At 40.9% G+C, this 27,107-nt stretch overlaps 1 non-coding gene across 1 annotated transcript; it reads left to right on the top strand.

The window, feature by feature from the left end:
• The first annotated feature begins 7,338 nt into the window (after positions 1-7,338).
• On the top strand, positions 7,339-7,410 carry Trnam-cau. The gene has a single exon. It is a non-coding gene; the product is annotated as a tRNA-Met (tRNA).
• The last annotated feature ends 19,697 nt before the right edge of the window (positions 7,411-27,107 follow it).

Here is a 27,107-nt window from a genome sequence, read left to right as displayed (position 1 = left end):
AGAAGAGACGATAGGTTAGCTGAAGAATTCAAGAAACTGAGACTGGACTTAAAGTCAGCAAGAAGTAAACATGATACCTTACAGGGATCGGTAAATACTTTAGAGAAGGATGTGAAGGAGATATGTAAAGTGCAGTCTGTCCTGTTGGATAGAACAGATGATCTATCGATTAAGGTAAAAGACCTACAATTAACAAGCCAAGAGTATATTGTCGATTCTGTAATGGGTCAGACGAAAAATACTGAGGGAGAGATGTCCGAATGGATAGAGATCAAATCAGAGGAGGTACGATCTCAAGTACAGAGTATAGAGCGCTGTAGAATCAATTAGCAAATCGATCAATCAGGACTCATCGATATCCGGAAACCCCAAAGTAATTAAACAATTTAAAGCCGAATTTCAGAATATGAAGGACAAGGTAATCTCAGAAATTCCCCCTTGACAGAGCCAAGTCAACAATCGATTATCGCGTATGGAAGGCGAGACAACCGAGCGAAAATCGCTGTATAGATTGTCCGATCAACGTTCATCGATCAATCCAGAGGTAAGGAAGATTAGGTATAACGACTATGGGGAGAAATCGGCTAGCAGTAGGAAAGATTCAGATTACGGGAACCGGAATTTCGACCGTCGAAGTGCAACTTTGCAGAGTACCCATGTAGATGTAGATGTATAAGATGTGATTCACTACGATGGATAGTCATACTGAAGCCGAATAATACGGATAATAAATGTCCAAACAGGTCTGTAACCGAAAGTCAATGAAATTTCCTTTTAATGAGCCTGGCTTCCAGTGTGGTTAACTATTTCACGAACTTAAGAATCGCGAATATTCAGAACTACAACGTTAAAAGCACGGACACTAAAACCTACAACATAAAGACTCCCAGACGCTAAAGACTCGCAGATGCTAGAGACTAACAGACGCGAAAGACGTTGACAATATCTGCGTTGGGTTTATATGATAGTTATGAAACCAAAAGGGACGTTCGTTAGATACTCTTTGAATAAAGCCCCTTGCAACTTTGCATATAATACTCTATTCCAGTGGCTCTTATTATTCTTTTATTTAATTTTTCTGCTTTAAAATGAGAATTCGTGATTTTATATGCAATATGGGATTGTTTATGGCTAGTTCGAATAAATTTTAGTTACAGGAAAAGACCAGATATATAACGAGGGGTTACGCAGTCTCCCAACAATGACTACCTTATTTTAATCAAGGTGTCGTCGTTTAAGGTAACAGCGAGATATCCTTACATTATGCCTATTCAAATTTTCTCTTAGAGGGTTGGGATTCTTCGTTAACTATGTTTGACTTTAGCTTAGGATTCTAGTTTCTTTTTTATGGATCAGGGTTTTCGATCTTGGCTAGGGACCTTATTTTTTCTTCTTTTTCTTCCTTCTTCTTTCCTTTTCATGATCGAGCGGCAGTATGGTACATATGTAGATACATATACGCTATGTGATCAAAAGTATCCGGACACCTGGCTGAAAATGGCTTGCAAGCTCGTGGCGCCATCCATCGGTGACGCTAGAATTCAATATGGTGTTGGCTCACCCTTAGCCTTGATGACAGCTTCCAGGCTGTAGCGCCTAGAACCGTTCGGCCACCTTGACCGGCTGATATAAAGTGTGTTAAGTGTAACAAGGTAGTGCATGACGGAATTCTGTGCGACTCTTGCGACAAATGGTGTAATTTTTTTGCGCTGAAGTGTCGGAAAATAATCTTCCACATGAAAATACCGAGTGGAAGTGTCGTAGTTGTGCAGATGTAAGAGGTAAACAGGCATGTCCGAATAACATAGTAGATAAAAATGCCTGTAGACTTTCTTCACATCAAGATGACCTGGAAGAAATGAACTTTATGAAAGTTATTTCATTGTTACAAGAGGCTACTAGAGCTCTCCAGTTAGAGAACACGAAACTAAAGGAACAGGTTAATGCTGCTGATTGTATTCTCAGGAATAACAAACATACTCTTAACAGTGAAATAGCTGTTCAAACATGTAACGATGTTATGCCTTGGCAATATGTTTTGAGGAAAAGAACATTCACAAAGAAGATCAAAGACTATGAAAGCAACTTTCCCCCTTTAAAAAATAGATTTCAAGCGTTAACGAAATCTGAAAACAACGAATCAAAAGTGTCAAATGACTGGAAACAACTGCAAAACAAACGAAAAGCAAGAATCCAGTTCTTTGAATTTAAATTGTCGTGTGTCAAAGTCTGTCAGCAAACAGAAAATGAGGATTCTTTCAGACAGCCACAGTTGTGACTCAACTAACCTGGAGCCTCTTTGAGTAATGTTGTGGGTAAAACTGACTTCCCTGAATGGTCTACTAAAGATTTTGTTGTTTTAGTTGGAGGATCAAACGATATTAGCAAATATCAAGCATCTGATGCAATCTGTGCCCTAAAAAGAACACTAGCTAGACTCACACATACAAATGGCCTCATAGCGAACATACCACATCGACATGACTTGACTGAAGCTTCATGTGTAAGCAAAGAAGTATCAAAAACTAATATTAGGTAAAACCAAATCTGTGATCATTTTAATAATGTAACAGTAATATCTGTAAGCACTTTTAAAAGGGACTATTACACAAAACATGGACAGCACTTCAATTACATTAGCTACTGAAAAAGTTGTAAGTGATAAGTTAAAATTGCAGAAAACAACCCAATCTTGAACATGCATGTCTCCAGCAGGGAAACTTACAGTGATGACCAAGACTTGTTCTTACAAGTCTTCGTCTAGGCCTATTAACCTTCAACCACCACCATTAACTACATAGTTAGATAATGAAAACCTAAGCTACAACCAAAAGAAGTCTGTGATAATCTGTCCTTCTTTCATATAAACATACAATCAGCGAGAAATAAACTGCATGAACTTGAACTAGCTTTAGAAGACTTGTACTGTTATATTCTGTGCCTAAATGAGCACTGGGTTAAAGAACATGAATCCAAGATGTATACTCCTCTTGGTTTTAAATTTTTAACTGGCTATTTTAGATCACTTATGGAAAATGGAGTGTCAATAGAAATGAAAAGCGATCTCAAACGTACAGTTAAGATTATAGATCTCACGGATTTAGTGCATGAAGGAGAAATTGAAAATGCTGCCATTCACTTCCCTAAAAGCAAGATTGTTGTAGTATCTATGTACTGTGTCCCCAAAACTGGTGCCAAAGTTATTGTTCAACATGTAGATAATCTCTTAATGTACTTACTTAGATACAAGAATCTTAAAATTTTAATATTTGGTGACATTAATATAGATATGATGGTGCAAAATTCCAAAAGTAGATTACTGCTTGCTACCCTCAAGTCATACAGTTACAATTGCCTCAACTATAAGCCTACCAGGCAGAATGCCTGTCTAGATAATGTTATATCAAACATTGGCAAAAATGATGAAGTCTTAAATGTTGTTCAACCAATGCTCTCTGACCATGATTGAATTTTCCTAAAATTAATGGTGTTAAAAAAAGTCATGCTCAACCAGTAGAACCTCAGACAGTGAGGCAAATAAATCTATCAAATGTAACAAATCTCACACAAAGACTTTGGACCATTGATTGGTGTAATACTGCCATGGAGAACAAGTCTTTAAGTGATGTTTTTGATTATTTCTTAGATACCATTACCACTGTCTATAATTAATATTGCCCCCTTATCATTAAACACAGTAGGCTAAATGCAAGGAGAAAACAGAAAAGTAATGTGACTGACTGGTATACACCTTACCTAAATAACTTAAGAATTCTGTTAAGAATTTACTATGACAAATCTTGCTCAAATAATGAATATAGACATTCAAATGTCAAATTAAAAAAGCCGTACAGAGAAGATATCATTTCTGCAAAGAAAAAAGAGAATGGCCGCTATATTTCGCAGGCCAGTATCAAATATAAAGCAGCATGAAAAATAATTAAAGCAGAAACAGGGTTAATTGCAGAAAATTTACCTGTGCTTCTAAGTGCAGATGAACTAAATAATAGGTTCACAGATTCTGGGGAATTAGCTATAACAGATGAAAAAAATTAGAGGACAAAGAAGATACACTTCCCAATTTGTGGGAAACAGGGATGCCAGTAGGCTTGCCAAAATCTGTATGGAGAACTATTTATCCTAAGGATGTACAGAATGTAGTTAAATCATTGAGCAACTCCAGAACTGAGGACAAGTATGGTTTTTCTAATTTTATCATAAAGTCAATTTTTACTTTCCTTCACTTGCGCCCTTACCCCGCGGTTTCGCAGGGTCAGCATGGTTAAGAACGGATTTGGCAAGGTTAATATTAAGGGGTGGCCAGATGGCCTCCCTGCCAACACCCCGTGCCCCCCCAGGACAGAATTAGTGTACCCCACCTATCTGCGTCTAGTGTAATCCATGTAATAGTGTGAGCGTGTTCAGATGGTTACGAGTCATGTGTGCTTAGGTGGGACGGGGGGGACCAGCCCAGTATTCACCTAGTGGGATGTGGAGAACTGCCTAAAAACCACAACCAGGCTGGCCAGCACACCGGCCCTCATTGTTAATCTGCCAGGCGGGTTCAATCCAGCAAGCAGCACATTAGCACTCTCGGCTAACCTGGCAGATTTTATCACAAAGAAAATAATAGAAACTACATGCAGTGCACTGTCATACCTAATCAATAGGATGTTTACAGAAGGAACATTTCCAGACTGCAGTAAAAGAGGAGACAGAAATTCACCCCAAAATTACAGACCCATTGCAATAGGACCCATAATATCCAAAATTATTGAAACATTAATGAAAGACGAATTAAATGAGTTTTTTGAGTCTTGCAGCTTCCTAAATAGGGCTCAATATGGATTCCAAAATGGGCTGTCAACAATAAAGGCAGTTCAGGAAGTTGTATTACCAGTATTACATGGTTTTGAAAAATAGGGAACATACCTACGCAACTTTAGAAGATTTAACCAAGGCATTTGACACTGTCCCACATAGTATTTTAATTAAAAAGCTTGAAAAATATGGAATAACTGACGTAGAACTATTATTGCTGAAAACATATTTTGCAAACAAAAACAAAATTGTACTTTTAAATTCAAGTAACAAATATGACCTCAAGGTGAAATATGGGGTCCCACAAGGGCCTGTACTGGTACCGTTCTCATTTATTGTGTATGTGAATAACCTGCACAACTTACTACCATACAAATCTGTAATCTATGCCTATGACACAACTTTTATCACGTCACATAGTGATGCAAATGTTGTCAAACAAATGAACAACTCAGTGATGAAAGGCAGCTCAGTGGTTCCATGAAAACAGAATGTCATTAAACAAAAACAAAACTGAACATATCCTCTTTTCCCTTAGATATATCAATAATGGACCTGTGGCATCGATACGTCGTATAAACCATGATTAACACCATCTTTGGACTCTTATTGCTCTGCCGAGCCTCCATGTTAGTTTTTAGTTCTGTTCTGTATCTCAAGCTGTGTACACGTTTATGACTAACTATGAAATACATCTCTATGTGGAATTTAATGGGGATAGTTATTGCATTTGACCGATAATCATACCCTGTACCCATACTGGAGACCCCAAAGGTTTTACTTCGACCGATAATCGTATCTCATTCCCATAGACCAAATGAACTGAGATATTCAGTAAAATTGTTAGATATACATCTAGATACCAAACTATGGTGGAATGCCCACAGAGACGAGCTGTGCAGTAAGTTGGCAAGAGTTTTCTATCTCCTTAGAGAACTTAAGGATTGTGTCACTAAGGAGTGCATGCTTGTAGCATACTATGGCTTTTTCCATAACATTTGCATTACGGAATACTTGTTTGGGGAAACTCTGCTGGGACAAACAATGTCTTCCTCTTGCAGAAGAAAGCCATTAGATGTGTTTTTGGTTTCAGCAAGTTAACTTCTTGCAGACAGTACTTTATTGAGCACAAAATACTTACTGTCCCCAGTCTATACATACTGAAAGCATTTATGAAAGCCAAACAGAATGCCCCCATGTATGAAAGCAGGTCAGATGTGCACTCATATGAAACCAGAAACAGAAACTTATTAGACTTTCCTTGGACGCGTTTGAGTAAAGTGCAAAATTATTTTGTACATGCTGTCAAAACATTTTTAACACTATGTCACATAGCACAAAGGAATTGCATTAAAATAAATTTAAAATGGTGGTAGAGACCAGGCTGAAGAGAAAGTATTCTATACTACAGGTGAATTTATACATAATGAAAAAATATAATGCTCTTTCATATAATGAAAAATATGATTTTTATATAATCAAAAATATGATGCTCTTTTATACAACGAAACTTGATGCCCTCTCATTCAAAACGTGACTGTGAGGTAACAAAATTGTAACTTATGACATACAGCAAAATTTGTCTGTGCAACGAAATTAATTATGGATGAGTACAAGATACGCAATATTTATGTCATAATATCTGTACATGTTGACCTTTTGTATAATCATTTGTATAACCACCTATAGAATTTTTTATCTACCTTTTGTGTAATTTATGTGACCAACTGTATAATTATGTAACAAATGACGATGCTTTATACAACAGTTATCTACAGGCAAATAAATCCAATTCAATCATTTTTACCGGTAGGTCTACTTAGTTAGAGAAAGTTGCAAGACATGACAGTGAATGACGAACTACAAAGTCAATGTATAAACCGACAAGAAAAGACAATTTCCTAGAACTTATTCGGAAGCAACCATAAATATGTATAAGAAAATGTTTAGGCATTGAATCTACCGGTAAGCATTCAGTCTGCAGTTCACGCATCATTAACGGAGGCAGATAAAGTGAAAAAAGACAGTTTGAGAAAAGTAAAAGCATTTAGATGATTATGCAGGCCCAATGTACTTATGGATAGGCGGCAGATTTATTACGTTCATAAAAGTGCATGGTTACTCACGAAATAATTAATTAGGGTAGAAAATAATCACTGGCATTTGTGATACCAATATTGCAAATATTGTGATTTTTCGAAACTGCATGTTATTGAAGCGTTATTGTAAATGACGACAAATGTGTCTTTGTTGTTTAAAATACCGTACCAGGGCGCTGGAAATTTGTTAGCTGGCAGCATGTAGCGGGGCAACGGATTTCGTACGTCGCCGCCATCATGGAGTGCAGTGTCATTCGTGTACATCTCGCAGTTACATATTGAGGCGACTGCGAAAATATTTCTAGCTGCAAGCGACAGAAGATCGACGTTCACTGCTAAGATATACTTGGCATTACGCATTTAATCTTACGTGTGTGAAGTGCCTAGTAATACCCTCTTAGGGACCAACGTTAGAAAGAGCAGAGTGGCGCAGTGGAAGCGTGCTGGGCCCATAACCCAGAGGTCCGTGGATCGAAACCACGCTCTGCTAAAATTTTTATTCTCTTCTTTGAGAGTTTCTACTCTTACATTTGCAAACGCATGTATATATTAACGTAATATTTAGGGAATTTTAAGATCCAACAATTTTTACTACGATTTACAAACAATTTTCTTTCATGCTAGCGAAAACACTGCTTTGTTTTCCTGTTTCGATCTGCTTGCTATAAAACATAGCTTCTAAAGGCTACGAATAATCTTACAGGACAAAAAGTATGTAAGTATCTTCATTGCATTTATAGGTTCGGAAAAGAGGGGGATATTACAAAGACTGGCAGCGTTCAGTATAGAGAAAAGTACGTGTTACTAGCGCTTCACTCAGGTAGCTCGAAATAGAGGGAAAATGCAATTCAAGGAACAGCTGTTGTCTCGTGACTTCATGGTCAGTGAATGCCGTGTTTTAGATGAATTAGTGGGGCCAATGTGTGTGTGTGTGTGTGTGTGTGTGTGTGTGTGTGTGTGTGTGTGTTTTTTTTTTTTCGAACAATTCGTCGATGGCATTCCTGCTCGTTTCCGTTAGGCGCACAGAGAAACGAGGCATTGGTAAGTACAAAGGCGTCGACCACTGATGATCACATTATGTTTCTGAAGAAGACCACGTTACACAATGTTGCAAAGCAATGGCGATCCTTCAGGAAGCTATCTGTTAGACCTCTTGATCGCGATCAAAAATAAAGTTTTACTTGGCGATTAACAACCAGCTTCAGATCTATGAAAATATTCAGAAACTTGCCTTTCATTTAATGTATACTAAATAATCTTTAAAAAATACACATTATTTAATAAGTATTAAGACATAAAATTAGCATCATGCTCAATAAAGACTCAGTACATGTATGCAATATCGACCACAACACCGTCGTTATAAAGTGTCTCTCATACGTATGAAAACAAATGGAATATTACCGTTCAGTTAATATAACTTTTAAAACATACATTATTTAGACCAGTACTAAAAGGTAAAACTAGTAAGAAACATTCCAGGCTTACAAAAGAGTAAGTACCTACGTACACTGAGGGCAATAAGACAACCATTACTAACAATAAGAGTTATGGCCAACAGTGTAATTAGGTACTGATTCTGAAGTAAGCTTGGTACGTTTTCTACTAGTTTTATGTTTTAATGTTTTTTTAATAATGTGTATTTTTTAAAGTTTGTTAAGTGCAAATTAACTAATTGGCAATTTTCTGTTTATTTTCCCATATCTGAAGGTGACTGTTAATCAACCGAAACCTGCAATCAGGAAGCTGCGATTATATTTTTATCTCTATTAAGACTATTAAAATTTGTAATGATCCAGCAGTAGTTGTTCTAATTGTCAACCCTAAGGTTGTTTTAATGGAGTGCTCCATTTCTGTCACTTGCCATCTTTCGTCTTCATGTCTCCCACAGCACTGACAGTCTGTCTTACAAGCTCATACCTAGACCTTTACTGACTTTTTCTTTCCACCATCCCTTACGCCACAAGTTTCAATAACGTCTCATGAACACACCCAACCATTCTACCTCTTCGATTCATTATTAGCCACCTTTCGTCGTTGCCTCATTAGAGACTCTCTTCACTCCTTACTCATTCTCTGTCCGGGGACGGGGTGTTTGCGTTGTACTCATCATTTCATCATCACCATCGTCACTCTTGACATTGGCTAGATTGGATTGTGTAAAAACTGGGACTTTGTACGGGCGCTGATGACCGCCCGCAGTTGAGCACCCCACACACCAAACGTCACTCCTTACTCAGTTAGTCCATACGATCTTCAAACGTCACATGTAACACAACATTTGAAATATTTCTAATCTTTTGATTTCTGCCTTCCCCACTGTGGACATTTCACATCCACACAGAGCTGTGCTGCTAACATAGCTTCTCATTGCAGCGTACCTACTTGTTCTGATGTGTTGTGAGATGAGTCTGATGACATCCTGAATTATCTTCACTGTGACTCCATGTACAGTGAGTCCAAAAAGTATTCGTCTTGCTACATATCTTTTAGAAAACAAAGTCTGTGTAACATGAAAAGAAATGTATACAAAATCTAAAGAGCCAGTCATGTCAGAAGTACCTCGGTAAGTCATTTTTGTTGAAAAGCTAGGAAAGGAATACATCCAAATCGACAGCAAGGTGAACAAAATAGAAAATGTAATACAAGAGTTAGTTGGCTCTGAGCACTATGGGACTCAACTGCTGAGGTCATTAGTCCCCTAGAACTTAGAACTAGTTAAACCTAACTAACCTAAGGACATCACAAACATCCATGCCCGAGGCAGGATTCGAACCTGCGACCGTAGCGGTCTTGCGGTTCCAGACTGCAGCGCCTTTAACCGCACGGCCACTTCGGCCGGCCAAGAGTTAGTTCGTAAAGTATTTGTCCACCATCTGAACATGCCGAAATTCTGCGCGCAGTGATTAAATCACAACGCTGACCCACGGCACACACTAGAGTCAATCGTGCGCGGCCCACTCTATCGCCTGTTGTGGTCCTGAACGCCGCCGATAGCCATGGGCCGTAACGGCGGTGAGATGAGGCTGATCGAAAGGAAACTTATTCTGTGCGTACATAATGAGTGAAAATCTTCTTACGAGATTGCTAAAGCAGTCGGTAGGTCTATATCGACGGTTCAGTCGATAATAGATCGATTTTGCGCAACAAAATCATTAAGAAACCAACAACGTAAAGGACGCCCTCACACTTTGACTGATGCAGACGTGAGATTTATCATGAGGGAAATGAAGAAGAAACCTAAAATCAACGCTCCTAAGTTGGCTGGGGTATTAGAATCTAGGGGAAAGAAGGTATGTGCCAACACAATAGAGTCTAGGGGAAAGAAGATATGTGCCAACACAATCAGAAATCCCTTCAAAACGTGTGGGTTTCACGGCCGGGTAACGCCACAGAAATTTTGGTTCAGTGAACAGAATCGAAAGAAACGTCTTCATTTTGCGATGGAACATAGATTCAAAAAGGAAGACTTCTGGAATAGAGTAATATTTTCTGATGAGAGAAAATATAACGTATTCGGGTCGGATGGCAGGAGAATGGTGTGGGGTAAGAAGAATGCGAAGATGTTGCCACGCAATCTTGCACGAACAATTAAACACAGTGGTGGCTCGCTGATGGTGTGGGGCTGTATGAGTGCTGCAGCTGTTGGAAAATTACATTTCATAGAAGGTACAATGGATCACCATATGTATATCAACATTTTAAAGGACAATCTGAATCCTAGCGCCGTAAAATTAGGTCTGCAAGGAAATTACATTTTTCAACAAGATAACGACCCAAAGCATATAAGGCTGTGGCTCTTGTACAATACCCCAAAACAACTTAACACCCCTCCTCAGAGCTCAGACATTAATCCTATTGAACACCTTTGGAAAGAGGAAAGCATAAGGAGAAGACACATGTGTAACAAGAGAGACCTAAAAATAGTACTTGAAGACGCACAGAACAAAATTCCAGCCTCTCTGACAGTAAACTTGGTCAAGTTAATGCCCAGACGATTACAAGCAGTGATAGCTGCAAAGAGAAACCCCACTAAATATTAATTTTTGTAACTGAAATCATATTTTCAGATTGTAAATTTAAAAAATTGGGTGGATGAGTACTTTTTTATGTAGCCCTTGAATAAATTCTCCATTTTGTCAAATTTGTTATCGCTATGGATGTATTTATTTCCTTGTCCATCAATAAAAATGACTTACCAAAGTTCATTGCATATGACTGGATGTTCACAATTTATGTTCCCTTTCTTTCACGTGACATACAATTAGTTTTTTTTTTTTTTTTTAATACAGCTAGACGAATACTTTTTGGACTCACTGTATGTCATTTCACATTCTTTATATTGCTTGCCGCTACTACTTCTGGCGTTCGCTGTCGGCTGACAAATGCAACAATAATATGTCGCCATCAGACTTCGTCTGGAAGTCTCTGGTAGAAGAATATTAGTTGGGCTGATCCTGCTGGAGCTGCGCAGTGGCGCTCTGGCAGTTGGATGGGTGGTGTCGTTCTTAGGCCGACGCGGCGCACTTTGCGGTGAAGTAACCATGGTAGCCATATTGGATGGTTGCCGGATACGGTCTGTTAATAGAGGTGCTACACATCTGCGATCTGAAACTTCAGACAGAGTTGTCAGCCACTCCCCATATTAGTCACCAGCTGTGGATGTTCTCGAGACATGTTTGCTGACAGAAAACAAAGCAACACTTCAGCGCATGGTGGACGTCACATTATGCACACAAATAGATTTTCATAGGCGTTAGGACACGTTTGGCTGTGTGTCTGGGTTTTGAAGCTTCTGAATTTGACTGGGCCTAAGCCTTTGTTGGTTTAAGAATTCATTGTCTCGAGAATAGAGGTTCAACTGTCTAAAATTCATTGTGTGGTTGCTGACACAATTTTTTTTAATGTATTCATTGTGATGGCCCACTTATTTTAATGCCGTTAAACTTTGTGTAATTCATTTTGAATTTAAATGGTAACGACGCTTGAAGCAAGTTACGAATGATTGTAGCTAGCTGGTTAAAATAAGCCGAAACTGAGTTTACATAAGTTAAAATTCTACCTTAGAATAAAGTGTATTTTCTGGTAAAGATTTTGTTTCACACTCTGAGGCGTAATTTTTTAGAGAATATTAAGTTTTTTACTAGTTCTAACCATCACCTAATTTGATTTTTACACCAAAATTGGTTACGTAAGTGTCAAGCAGTTTTCCTTTTAATTATGTTGAATGATTATTTGTAAAGGTGTGAGTTTTGTAATTTTTTAATAGGTGTGTTTTAGATCCTGCCTTTACCCAACATGTGTTAATGTACAGGGTGATTCAAAAAGAATACCACAACTTTAAAAATGTGTATTTAATGAAAGAAACATAATACAACCTTCTGTTATACATCATTACAAAGAGTATTTAAAAAGGTTTTTTTTCACTCAAAAACAAGTTCAGAGATGTTCAATATGGCCCCCTCCAGACACTCGAGCAATATCAACCCGATACTCCAACTCGTTCCACACTCTCTGTAGCATATCAGGTGTAACAGTTTGGATAGCTGCTGTTATTTCTCGTTTCAAATCATCAATGGTGGCTGGGAGAGGTGGCCGAAACACCATATCCTTAACATACCCCCATAAGAAAAAAAATCGCAGGGGGTAAGATCAGGGCTTCTTGGAGGCCAGTGATGAAATGCTCTGTCACGGGCTGCCTGGCGGCCGATCCATTGCCTCGGGTAGTTGACGTTCAGGTTTCATAACTAACCTTTTTCATAGGACTCTCCATACAGTTGATTGTGGGATTTGCAGCTCTCTGCTAGCTCTGCGTGTCGATTTTCCTGGGCTGCGAACAAATGCTTGCTGGATGCGTGCTACATTTTCATCACTCGTTCTCGGCCGTCCAGAACTTTTCCCTTTGCACAAACACCCATTCTCTGTAAACTGTTTATACCAACGTTTAATACACCACCTATCAGGAGGTTTAACACCATACTTCGTTCGAAATGCACGCTGAACAACTGTCGTCGATTCACTTCTGCCGTACTCAATAACACAAAAAGCTTTCTGTTGAGCGGTCGCCATCTTAGCATCAACTGACGCTGACGCCTAGTCAACAGCGCCTCAAGCGAACAAATGTACAACTAAATGAAACTTTATAGCTCCCTTAATTCGCCGACAGATAGTGCTTAGCTCTGCCTTTTGTCGTTGCAGAGTTTTAAATTCCTAAAGTTGTGGTATTCTTTTTGAATCACCCTTTATTCTTTGAAGGCAGCTGTCAGCAAGTCCGTAGGGGTTGCCTGTTTGGAGGCTATGCCGTTCTTTGCATGCCAAGGTCACTGTCATTTGAAAATTTTGTAAACTAGCAGACTGTAATTTGTTGGTAATTTGTTGATGAATAAATGTATATAATTCACGCTTGTTTATCTAGGTTTGTGTCCACGATCCTTCCACAACATAACTGAGCGTGCTTAAGCTCCTTGTCCAATAGTACGACTAGGAATGCTCAGACAGATGTGGACTACGTGAATCTTATCGCGGACCACTTGTACCTCTTCATGCCTAATGCCTTCCCCGATGACGATGCAGCAAGATAACTGTCCGCGCCAGAAGGCCAGAATCGTGCTACAGTGGTTTGAGAAGCGTGATAGTGAATTCACGTTGTTGTATTAGCAACCAAAATCGCCTGATCTCAACCCTGTGGAACACATCTGGGACACTATGAGCTGTTGGTTTCGGACCCACGAACCACCGACCCGTAATTTACTGGAAATGCCTGATCTGTGTGATGATATCTGGCCTCGCATCACTCCAGAAACCCAGCGAGCGCTTTTCTAATCCGAACCACACAATATTGCTGCTGTATTTCGCACCAAAGCGGGTCCAACAATCTGTTAACCACGTGTACATAATGTTTTGGCTCATCAGTGCAAATTTAAGCGCACAAAATAATTACTGGTATGTTTTGCATTAGTCTTGTTTCATTACGCGCAGACAGTGAAGCAACTAATGAAGTGTCTCGTTGTATGATGCAATGTATAGAATTACTGTTTACAGAAGCCGCTGTTACTTTTTGAAAGTCCTGTTACGTCTCTGAAAAGAGTTTATTCTCAAAGCGGCGTTGGCTGCTTTCTTCGTTAATAGCGCCCGAAGATAACACTCGAAAAAGCGTACAATCGGAGATCGTTACGCAACATGATGGAGATGTAAAAATAATTCCTTCTAACTCTTTTTGGCAACGAGATAGTCTGAATTACTCCGAGATAACGCAGTAAAAGAGGCGTTGACTTCACTTACGAAGGTCGTCACAGCACCATTCAAATCTGTAGCTTGCGCCCTATTCTTAAAACGTCAACCACCCGTCAACAGCGAATGAGTTCAAATTTTCATCAAGACGTATACCCGAAGATTTTGAGCATTCTGACCCTTTCGTGTATCTTTTTTATATACTACATTAATTGTTTCTATTGTTATACTTATATAACAATGAATATACTGTGCTGTGTTATCCCAGAATCGAGAGAGAAACAATTAGCAGAGGAACACTTATTACTAAATTGAAAAAAGTATTTAACAATTGTCTATATTGGTGTCTCTCCAGTGAGATTAATTATAACGCTTGTGTTACCTGCGAAAATTAAAAGCTTGTTTTAATATATTTTAGGTGCAAAGTAATTAACACAATTAAGAAATGAGAGTGGTGCCAAATTTACACCCAGTGGGACTCTATTTGTGATTTCTTTCCAGTCACTAAAATTCTCTTTCATTCAGCAGACACTGTGCTTCCGCTCTATTTGGTTTTCTCTCCGCCATTGTCAAGTTATAAAACAGATACATTACAGGATTCTTCCATCGCTTCTTAGGTAATAGTTTCAAGTTTAAGGGCGAAAAAGGAAGACAATGTGTTTTGTTTCCCTAATATTTGTTTATTACTTACAGAATGTCGGCTTATTAGGCCTTCATCAGCTAACCACGAAGTAGTGTCCACAAAGATACTAACGTGCGAGCGATCATATCTCGTAAATTAAGACTAAAAAAATGGTATACAGTCATTAATCATTTTTTGGACAGGAAAAATCATGTCGAATCGTTATAACTCGACAACTGTAATGATCAATAATTTCGTTTACTTACTACAGTTAGTCGCTTTTGTCTATTTTCACAAAAACTCTCGCATCAGCTCACTAAAGCGACCGTCAAACAACAAGTGTGCGTTAAAAGTGGCTGAAATTATGGTGAGCGCCTCACTGCGCATCCGAAAAACGATTTCCCCAACTTTTGTTGACAAGTGCTGCTGTTTTCATACTGAGACCGTAAACATTACTGTTGACCATTAAAGTATATAAATCGCTACACTTGCGACAGCGTGCGCTACTAATGCATTCCAAAAAAAATCAGGTATTAAGACTGGAGTTTTCCGGGGTGCATACCTCGATTTCTGTTGCTAATGGATAGCCCTTGAGCTATGGACTATTTCCACACCCAACAGAAGGATCATCTTCCTGTAACGATCCTACAGTACATTGTCAAAGTTTGACTGCAAAGTTTGCAGAACGACCTGCAGAGAATTGATGAATGGTGCAGACTCTGGCAGTTGACCCTGAAGGTAAATAAATGTAACATATTGCGCGTTCATAGGAAAAGTAATCCACTACTGTACAGCTACACTACTGATGACAAACAGCTGGAGACAGCGTCTGCCGTAAAATGTCTAGGAGTAACTATCCAGAGTGACGTTAAGTGAAATGACAGTATAAAACAGATATTGGGAAAAGCAGACACCAGACTCAGATTTATCGGAAGAATCTTAAGGAAATGTAACTCATCCACGAAAGAAGTGGCTTATAAGGCGTTTTTCGCCCGATTCTTCATTGTTCATCTATCTGGGATCCCTATCAAGTAGGACTGGTAGAGGAGATAGAGAAGATCCAACGAAGAGCGGCGCGTTTCGTCACGGAATCGTTTAGATGGTGAGAGAGAGTTATGGGGATGCTAAACAAACTCCACTGACAGACGTTACAAGAGAGGCGTTTGCATCACGGAGAGATGTACTGTTGAAATTTCGGGACAGCACTTTTCGGGACGAGTCGGACAACATACTACTTCTCCCCACATACATCTCGCTTATCGATCACGAGGAGAAAATTCGAGAAATTAGAGCCAATACAGAGGCTTACCGACAATCATTCTTCCCATGCACTATTCGCGAATGTAACAGGGTTGGAGGGATCAGATAGTGGTACCGAAAGTACCCTCCACCACCCACTATTAGATGGCTTGCAGAGTATGACCTGGATCTAGATGTAGACTATTACACACTTCTCCCAACTTAGGCAAATGGAGCAAACCGGTTGGTTCTTTTTGCATTACACGTGGCTACTATGTGCCTAAAGAGGCTTATGGTGGCACCGGATTTCAAGACGGCTATGCAAAATAAATAGCTGTAATTTTTAAGATATATTCCTAAGATCCCGATCTCGAACAATCTTTAAAATTTTCTTTACACGTTCGCTAGATACAGAGGGTCAAAGTACACGTAAAATACGATCTGCGGCGAAAACGTAGTTTATAAAGTGACGTAGCACGGAGAAATATGCTGTAACGTGTCTCCATTATCATCAAGCAGAATTTTTGTGCTCGTAAAAACCGGTCTGAGGTGTAAAATTAGTTTTGCGTTATTTCAAAATTTTAGTGACCTATAAAGGTCTTTTCATATGAGTGACATACCGTGCTGTTGCAAGGAAAACAAGGGAAACAGCGGAAAAAGCTCTTATCAGATCACAAAAAGGTGAATATACTCCTGTTTGAAAAAAATCTGACTGTAACGTGGGGTACCAGCTGCCTCATTTTACCTTCTTCGGCAGCTTTACAAATTTTCCCAAAAGTTTTGGCATGCAAACATTTTCCTGCTTTTTCATGTTGAGAGAGAAGGACACAGTGTGAGTGGGAAAGAGGCGGAAAAGTAATAAATGCTGGAAGATAATAAACAGTGGTTGTGTTCTATTGACATGATGTGTTGAGTGGTATTGACAAGGGATTTCAGATCGATTCCGTATTTCTGGATTTCCGGAAGGCTTTTGACACTGTACCACACAAGCGGCTCGTTGTGAAATTGCGTGCTTATGGAATATCGTCTCCGTTATGTGACTGGATTTGTGATTTCCTGGCGGAGAGGTCACAGTTCGTAGTAATTAAAGGAGAGTCATCGAGTAAAACAGAACTGATTTATGGCGTTCCCCAAGGTAGTGTTATAGGTCCTTTGCTGTTCCTTACCTATATAAACGATTTGGGAGACAATCTGAGCAGCCGCCTTCCGTTGTTTGCAGATGACACTGTCGTTTATCGACAAGTAAAGTCATCAGAAGATCAAAACAAACTGCAAAACGATTTAGAAAAGATATCTGACGAAAAGTGGCAGTTGACCCTAAATAACGAAGAGTGTGAGGTCATCCACATGAGTGCTAAAAGGAACTCGTTAAACTTCGGTTACACGATAAATCAGTCTAATCTAAAAGCCGTAAATTCAACTAAATACCTAGATATTACAATTACGAACAATTTAAATTGGAAGGAACACATAGTAAATGTTGTGAGGAGGCTAACCAAAGACTGCGTTATATTGTCAGGACACTTAGAAAATGTAACAGACCTACTAAGGAGACTGGCTACACTACGCTTGTCCGTTCAAAATGGTTCAGGAGTGGTCAGCACACTGGACTCGCATTCGGGAGGACGACGGTTCAATCTCGCCTCCGGCCATCCTGATTTAGGTTTTCCGGGATTTCCCTAAATCACACCAGGCAAATGCCGGTATGGTTCCTATGAAAGGGCACGGCCGACTTCCTTCCCCGTCCTTCCCTAATCCGATGAGACCGATGACCTCGCTGTTTGGTCTCTTCCCCCAAACAATCTAATCCAATCAAAATGGTTCAAATGGCTCTGAGCACTATCGGACTTAACATCTAAGGTCATCAGTCCCCTAGAACTTAGAACTACTTAAACTTAACTAACCTAAGGAGATCACACACATCCATGCCCGAGGCAGGATTCGAACCTGCGACCGTAGTGGTCGCGCAGTTCCGCTTGTCCGTTCTCTTTTAGAATACTGCTGCGCGGGGTGGGATCCTTACCAAATAGGACTGACGGAGTACATCGAAAAAGTTCAAAGAAAGGCAGCACATTTTGTACTATCGCGAAATATGGGAGAGAATGTCACAGAAATGATACCAGATTTGGGCTGGACAGCATTAAAAGAAGGGTGTTTTCCGTTGCGATGGAATCTTCTCACAAAATTCCAATCATCAACTTTCTCCTCCGAATGCGAAAATACTTTTGCTGACACCGACCTACATAGGGAGGAACGATCAACACCGTAAAATAGAGGAAATCAGGGCTCGTACGGAAAGATATAGGTGTTCATTCTTTCCGCGCGCTATACGAGATTGGAATAATAGAGAATAGTGAAGGATTGTTCGATGAACCCTCTGCCGGGCACTTAAATGTGATTTACAGAGTGTAGACGTAGATGTATACAAAGCGAGAAGGAGAAAATAGCAGTGTGAGAGCAAGAGAGGGACACAGTGGCAGCGGAACATCGTTGACACGAGAGAACAGTGCTAGGAACGGAGTGAAGAAGGCAGTGTCAGTGGGAAGGGAATTAAGAGCAGGAGAAAGTGGAAGTGCCTGAGAGCCAGTGATAATGAGAGACAGAGTCTACGACAATGACAACGAGGAAAGGGGGATAATAATAGTGAGAAGACACAGTAGATTTCTGAATGAATGAATGAGAAATTAGCAGTAAGAGAGAGCAAGAGGTAGACAATTACAGTGAGAGGAGACTGTTGTAGTAGGACAAAACGAATGAGACTGTGGCTGTGAGGCAGAAGACAGTGACAGAGAGATACAAAGAGGTAATGTCGATGAGATGAGCTGAATGAGTCGGTGAGAATGGGCAAATGCGAGTGAATGAGTATGAGCGACTTACAGTGATGGTTCAAAATGGTTCAAATGGCTCTAAGCACTATAGGACTTAACATCTGAGGTCATCAGTCCCCTAGACTTAGAACTAATTAAACCTAACTCACCTAAGGACATCACACACATCCATGCCCGAGGCAGGATTCGAACCTGCGACCGTAGCAGCCGCATGGTTTCGGACTGAAGCGCCTAGATCCGCTCGGTCACAGCGACCGGCTACAGTGGTGGATTGATGGTTGTGAGAGAGTTACAGTTAGAGGAGCTTGTGGGAGTGAGAGATGAATTGATTGTTAAAAAGAGCGTGAATATGTTCGCATACCAACGTTTTTCGGAAAATTTTTAAAGGTGGTGAGGAAAATAGAATGAGGCAGCTGGTGCTCCTCTTTGCAGTCAGGAGCATAATCATCTTTTTGCGCTCTGATAGGAACATTTTTCCTTTGGTACTACCTGCAAATAATCGTCTGGAGAACGTAAATTGAATCACTATATAAAACGAAGTGCAGTAAAAGGAGATTCCAAGTAAGTTTCAATGGAAGAGTCTTAAGGAAATATAATTCGTCTACGAAAGACGTGACTTGCAAAATATTCTGTCGAGCTAGTCTTGATTATCGTTAGGCGGTCGAGGACACTTACGACGATGGGTTAATAGAAAAAAAACAGAGAAGTTTCAACGAAGAACGGGGCGTTTCGTCACTTAATCGTGTAGCAAGTGCGAGAGGGTTGCTGGGTTTCTCAACAAGTTTAGAGGCAGACGCTGCAAGATTGGCGTTGTGGAAGACGTGGAGCTTTATTCTTAAAATACCGACAGCGTACGTCGCAAAACGATTCAAGTAACAAATTATTTCCACCACACACGTCTCTCGAAACGACCGGGACGAGATAATCAGAGAAATCAGAGCATCTACGGAGATAAGTCGATAGCCGTTGTCACCGCACGCCTTTCGAAAATGAAACAGGAAAGAGGGGAATTGATTGTGGGGCCAAGAGCATTACCTCCACACACTGCTTAGATATAGATATATTCGCATTCGTAATTGCTTTGTTACTGAACACCGTCAACAGCTTTAGTCAGTTTCTGAATTTTAGACGCCAGATTTCGGAACCACTCCGGGTATCAAATCGAAAGGCCAGACGTGTGTACGTGAAGGTTTTAGATGACCCCCACCCCTCCTCCCTGGGAGACGCAACCACACAACTCATTCAACTTACGGTTTCGGACAGCTCGGCCCTAAACAAGAATAACCCATTGCATTTCACGACATTCGGGTCGGAACACGTGACGTCGCTCGCTTGCCACATCGGACTCTCCATACTGGATTTCATCGTATTCTGTTTCTTTCTGTATCATAACTTGCGTGTCATGACAGTACGCCGTTTGAAAACAAGAACGCATCGAAGAGTTATCATAAACGTCATTCATGGTAAGATTTGTTACAATTAAAAGTAATTTTGCGACACATCAGCAGATATCGTGTGATATACAACACTAAGCAAAACTTTTTGCTGTGAACATGTCGTCTCGTGGTTAGAGACATATGGTTATTGTGTTAAGAGAAGCAGGTGCGCACCTCCAGCAAATATTTTTCCTCATTTTTGCGTTTTTAATGAGTTCTGATTCTTTATTATTCATGCAACAGAAGTATCTTCTGTAATCTTTTATATGTATATGAGCGTGCTCTTTCAAGAACGAATTTCTTCGACCTTTTGACTTCAATGTGATTAAAAAACGAAAAATGAAACTCCTGCAGGTGAAGTAACCGGCAATTATATTTGTATTCTGGGCTGTTAGGAATATTTTGCTATTTATTCTGGGTACTTCGCAATTTCCGAGGGTGTGTATAGGCTGTTCCAGCAGTGTTTAAATTGCTGCGAGTCAAACAAGCAACAACCCATATTTCAATTCTTGCTTGTCAGAAATACTTTTGCTCGTTATATCGAATATGTCGCAATTTCAGAGGGTGCGGTTGAGCATGAACCTATCAGCGAGTAATAGTGAATGGGCTTTGACGGTGGTCGACTGTCATTTATACCATAATTTCCATACTTTACGTATTACGTCTTCATTAACAAATGAAATATACACTTAATTGTAGCAAGCAACACTATATTCGCCAAGACAAACATTCGACACAAATTCTGCTACAAATTACAAAAAAGTTTTTGGTGAATCTTTACAATACGTCATTGTTCCAGGAGCAGAAACCAGCAACACGAGCACTCTCGTATTGACAATGTGGATCAATTTTCATTTCCCTCCCCTTTTTCACAAAGCAACTTAGTGAAAAAATGCATTATTCGATGAATCATTTGCTGATATATCGTTCCCGTAATGTTTCACTTGTAAAATTAACCTTTCGTTACGTATACTGTAGAGCCCACAGAACACCAAAGACAAAAGTAACTCCGCCAGGCCGCACACAAGCTCATCCGAAATGAAGCAGTCCTATTGCTCGCGCTACGCTGAAATTCTGTTGGTTCCTCACGTTTCGGACCGAGCTGTCCCTGAAGCCTGCGGCACACGGGCCGTGCATTCGAACGTTGAGTACTGAGTGTGCAGAGTTTCTGAAGTCATAGTGTGGGAAAAACATGTTGGGGAGCCTCTCAGAACGTGCAGAGCAGTATCTGAACCTAGACCAATGAGACAGAAGAACGCCACCTACGTCATACGACGCCATCTCTCTTCAAGCCCATTTGTATGTAAATGTATGCCGTTTTTAAGCTCCAGCAAATTGAAGATCTCTCGAAAACCTGTCGTTAATTGTGCGATTTGATGTAATAATAGACGGGAAAAGTCATATTGATGGTTAAAGAATTATCTACTGTTAAAGCTTCCGGGAGATGGGAAGCTGCAAAGATCGGTTGAAAATGGTCATGGTGGTTATAGCGTAATGAACAGAGTGGAAGAATTGTTAAGTAATGACCGATATGTTGCTGGTTCGCATGTCACTGAATCCAGATTTTTACTTTTTTACTAACCATCGAGGTTTATAATAGGTTCTGCTACTTTCTTACTAGTTTGATAGAAATATATTCTATAATATTCGATGTTATATAAACATAAGATCTCACTTTCTGAGGAATAAGTTTTTTTCGATTGGCTTTATCTACAAGACAGCTTATACTACTTGCAGTAACATATTTTGCACTTTCTTGTTTCTAGTTTTGTATTTCACAAGTTGTACTTATTTTACTTTTTCGTGCCCGGAAACTACAATTTGTTTGCCCAGTATTGGGCAATGTCCAATGCTTCTCCTTTAGCCAGCCATAGATCGTCGAGGGTGCATCTGTGGGGGCAGGCAGGGCATTTTAGGAGATGTTCCATGTCCTGTCGAGAGCCGCAGTCGCATTTGTCGTCATTTTCGACCAACAAACCCCATTTGATCAGATTAGATTTCACAGGAGCCACCCCAGTTCTGATGCGGTTAAGCATTCTCCAGATTTTCCAATCACCAGAAACGCAGCTTGGTGGGTCCTCTCTTAGTGGATAGTAGATGGGGGCCTCATCTAAGACGCAACTTAGGAAACGGCGTCTGGATTTGATTCTGCTGGGGCCACACTCTAGGCCAAATATTTACATAATTTTCATGTTGTAAAGACTCTACTCCTGAATAAGAACAGTGATCAAGTAAGATTAACTTTAGGGGCTTACTAAAAAGTGATAATGGTGAAATAATTTTATCTTCTGTGAAAAGCTACTCTAAATTTGTGCAGCACTCTTTTTAATGCAACATTTAAAAGCCGATGTCCCTGTTGACTGAACATGGTACTTTCCTTTTCGCCTCATAACATGTTCACGGATATTGAAGTTCTTCTTTATGTATAGATTTTTGTTTGTGTATAGACTACTACAGACAGAACAACACGACTAGCATATGGACATATGGAAGATATGTCCGTTTTAATAGACGTAAGGTAGGAATTTTACGCCAGTCCATTTCGTAAAGAGAGTGGTTTGCGAGCCAGATACAGCGACAACTGCTGCCGGAGCGCGCTGCGGTCGCATGTCCCACGCTCAGGCACATGCACCATGTGCAAAAGTCGCATAGTTTCTGAGCGCTCAGCAGCACGTTAAATTCGGCACGCTCAACGTTGACGTTCGAAAGCAGGTTCCGTGTGCCGACCACTAAAGCCGTCGGCACACGGACCGTGCTGTCGAACCTCAACGTTGAGCGTGCCGAGTTCAACGTCCTGCTGAACGCTCAGAAATGATGCGACTTGTGCATGCGGTACGTGGGCCGCAACGTGGTATATGTGATCGCAACGTACTCCAGCGGCAGCTGCGGGATGTTTCTAGTTTGTAAATCACACTATTTACTAAACGGACGCGCGTAACATCCCCACGTTAGCTCTATTAAAACGTACGTTTCCTCCGTTGTACATATGCTACTCACCTTGTTCTATATGTAATATACACAAATAAAAACTTTAATATCTATGTACATGTTTTAAGAGGAAAATGAAAGTACCATGTCCAATGAGTAAGGACACAGGCCTATAAAAGTTTCATTACAAACAGTGCGGTACAAATCTACCATTGTTCTCCACATAAGATAGACAATGTTTCATTATTCCCACATTTTAGTAAAACCCCAAGGTCAGTCTTACTTGATCACTGTTCCTACCCAGTAGCAGAATCTTTGCATCATGTGAATTACAAAACGTAAAAGAAAAAGGAGCAAAATGGCTTTATACAAGCAGCACAAGTTGTCCTGTAGATTAAGCCAATCGAACAAATTCACTCCTCAAAAAAAGGTGAACTTACATTTACATAACATCAAATATTATACACTCCTGGAAATGGAAAAAAGAACACATTGACACCGGTGTGTCAGACCCACCATACTTGCTCCGAACACTGCGAGAGGGCTGTACAAGCAATGATCACACTCACGGCACAGCGGACACACCAGGAACCGCGGTGTTGGCCGTCGAATGGCGCTAGCTGCGCAGCATTTGTGCACCGCCGCCGTCAGTGTCAGCCAGTTTGCCGTGGCATACAGAGCTCCATCGCAGTCTTTAACACTGGTAGCATGCCGCGACAGCGTGGACGTGAACCGTATGTGCAGTTGACGGACTTTGAGCGAGGGCGTATAGTGGGCATGCGGGAGGCCGGGTGGACGTACCGCCGAATTGCTCAACACGTGGGGCGTGAGGTCTCCACAGTACATCGATGTTGTCGCCAGTGGTCGGCGGAAGGTGCACGTGCCCGTCGACCTGGGACCGGACCGCAGCGACGCACGGATGCACGCCAAGACCGTAGGATCCTACGCAGTGCCGTAGGGGACCGCACCGCCACTTCCCAGCAAATTAGGGACACTGTTGCTCCTGGGGTATCGGCGAGGACCATTCGCAACCGTCTCCATGAAGCTGGGCTACGGTCCCGCACACCGTTAGGCCGTCTTCCGCTCACGCCCCAACATCGTGCAGCCCGCCTCCAGTGGTGTCGCGACAGGCGTGAATGGAGGGACGAATGGAGACGTGTCGTCTTCAGCGATGAGAGTCGCTTCTGCCTTGGTGCCAATGAAGGTCGTATGCGTGTTTGGCGCCGTGCAGGTGAGCGCCACAATCAGGACTGCATACGACCGAGGCACACAGGGCCAACACCCGGCATCATGGTGTGGGGAGCGATCTCCTACACTGGCCGTACACCACTGGTGATCGTCGAGGGGACACTGAATAGTGCACGGTACATCCAAACCGTCATCGAACCCATCGTTCTACCATTCCTAGACCGGCAAGGGAACTTGCTGTTCCAACAGGACAATGCACGTCCGCATGTATCCCGTGCCACCCAACGTGCTCTAGAAGGTGTAAGTCAACTACCCTGGCCAGCAAGATCTCCGGATCTGTCCCCCATTGAGCATGTTTGGGACTGGATGAAGCGTCGTCTCACGCGGTCTGCACGTCCAGCACGAACGCTGGTCCAACTGAGGCGCCAGGTGGAAATGGCATGGCAAGCCGTTCCACAGGACTACATCCAGCATCTCTACGATCGTCTCCATGGGAGAATAGCAGCCTGCATTGCTGCGAAAGGTGGATATACACTGTACTAGTGCCGACATTGTGCATGCTCTGTTGCCTGTGTCTATGTGCCTGTGGTTCTGTCAGTGTGATCATGTGATGTATCTGACCCCAGGAATGTGTCAATAAAGTTTCCCCTTCCTGGGACAATGAATTCACGGTGTTCTTATTTCAATTTCCAGGAGTGTAGTATATAATTACATTAAACTAGTAATAAAGCACCAGAACCTATTAAAAACGCGAATGTTAGAAAAAAATTTGAACGTGGTGAGACGCAAACTATCACGCATTTTGACTCAAATCTGTGGCGCTAGTTACTACATTAAATCAACATTCCATGTGCAGGAGCCAATCTTAGCGTGTTGCCACAAGCGTGGTGCTTAAAGCTTTAATCGTAGCTATGTTACTAATTGAAATTTAATTACAACAAATTGTGCCAAGAACAATGCGTTTTTGGTGAATCCTCAGTGTATCCTGCCTTCAAAGAGCATGCTCTCATAATAAGCAAGTTACAATAATTGTTTTGCCACGAATATGAATTTTCTCATTATTTTATTGCAACGAATCAGACAGTTAACAACGGGTTTTCGAGTGATTCTCAATTTGCTGGTGCTCAGAAACGGCATGTGTACGTATAGGCTTGAAATGAATGCCAATATGGCGGCTCACAACTCCGTGCTGAAGGGAGATGGCGTGCATGTGACGAAGGTGACGTTGTGCCATCTGATTGGTCAACGCTCAGACGCACGCTCAGAATATCTGACATACTAGATATTACTCTGCACGTCCGGAAACAGAACGTGCTATTCGATGCTATGACGTCAGAAACTCGGTATGCTCAACGCTCAACGCTCAACGTTCGAATGCACGGTCCGTCGGCATGCGGACCGTGCTGTCGAATGTTAATGTTGACAGTGCCAAGTTAAACGTGCTGCTGAACGCTCAGAAATAATGCGACTTGTGCATATGGTACGTGGGCCCCAACGTGTTATACGCGATCGCAATGCACTCCAGCGGCAGTTGAGGGATGTTTCTAGTTCGTAAATCACACTGTTTACTCAACGGGCGCGCGTGATATCCCACATTAGCTCTATATTAAAACGCACATTTCCTCCATCGTCCATGAAAAGGAAATACCATGTCCAATCAATAAGGACACAGGCTTGTAAAAGTTCCATTACAAACAGTGCGGTACAAATTTGGAATACTTCTCCGCATAAGAATAATAAATAATGTTTATTATTTCATCATTCCCACATTTTAGTAAAACCCCAAGGTCAGTCTTACTTGATCACTGTTCCTACCCAGTAGCAGAATCTTTGCAACATGTGAATTACGAAGCGTAAAAGATAAAGGAGCGAAATATCTTTATACAAGTAGCGCAAGCTGTCTAGTAGATTAAGCCAATCGAACAAAGTCACCCCTCAAAAAAAAAAAGGTGAACTTCTATTTACATAACATCAAATATTATAGTATATAGTTTTATTAAACTAATAATAAAGTATCAGAACCTAATAAGAACGCGAATGTTAGGAAAAAAAATTTGGAAGTGTTCAGACGCAAACCTACACCCCAACAGAAACTCATGTGTGGACAGTGACGTTACTTTTTTTTTTTTTTTAATCTCATTTTGTTCGTTTTCGTTCGTGGTATCTGCTCGGGGCGGACGTCAAAAGACACCCGTTTAAGCTGGTTGTTGACAGATTAAACTCAGTTTTCTTATTACAGAGGGCAGCTAACCCTCTGACCGTACACGCTGAGCTACCGTGCAGCGTAAGCTACAGTGCCGGCTACTACTCATTACGCTAAACCAACAACTCTGTCCTTGTCCTTAATCATATTGTCTTACCCCTTGCTAAAAACGTTAATCGTTGATAATTATGTTACTAACTGAAATTTAATTCAAAAAATGGTTCAAATGGCTCTGAGCACTATGGGACTTAACATCTGAGGTCATCAGTCCCCTAGAACTTAGAACAAATTTTACCAAGAACAATGCGTTTTGGGTGGATCTTCAGTGTGTCGCTGCCTTCAAATAGCCTACTCTCATAATACGCAAGTTACAATAATTCTTTTGCAATGAATATGATGTTTCTCATTATTTTATTCGAACGAATCACACATCTAACAACGGGTTTCAGTGAGTCTCAATTTGCTGGTGCTCAGAAACGGCATATATACATATAGGCTTAAAATGAACGCCAA

Source organism: Schistocerca americana, chromosome 8 (assembly GCF_021461395.2).
Source record: "Schistocerca americana isolate TAMUIC-IGC-003095 chromosome 8, iqSchAmer2.1, whole genome shotgun sequence".
In the NCBI taxonomy this organism is placed as follows: domain Eukaryota; kingdom Metazoa; phylum Arthropoda; class Insecta; order Orthoptera; family Acrididae; genus Schistocerca; species Schistocerca americana.
This window is presented reverse-complemented; position numbering and strand designations above follow the sequence as displayed.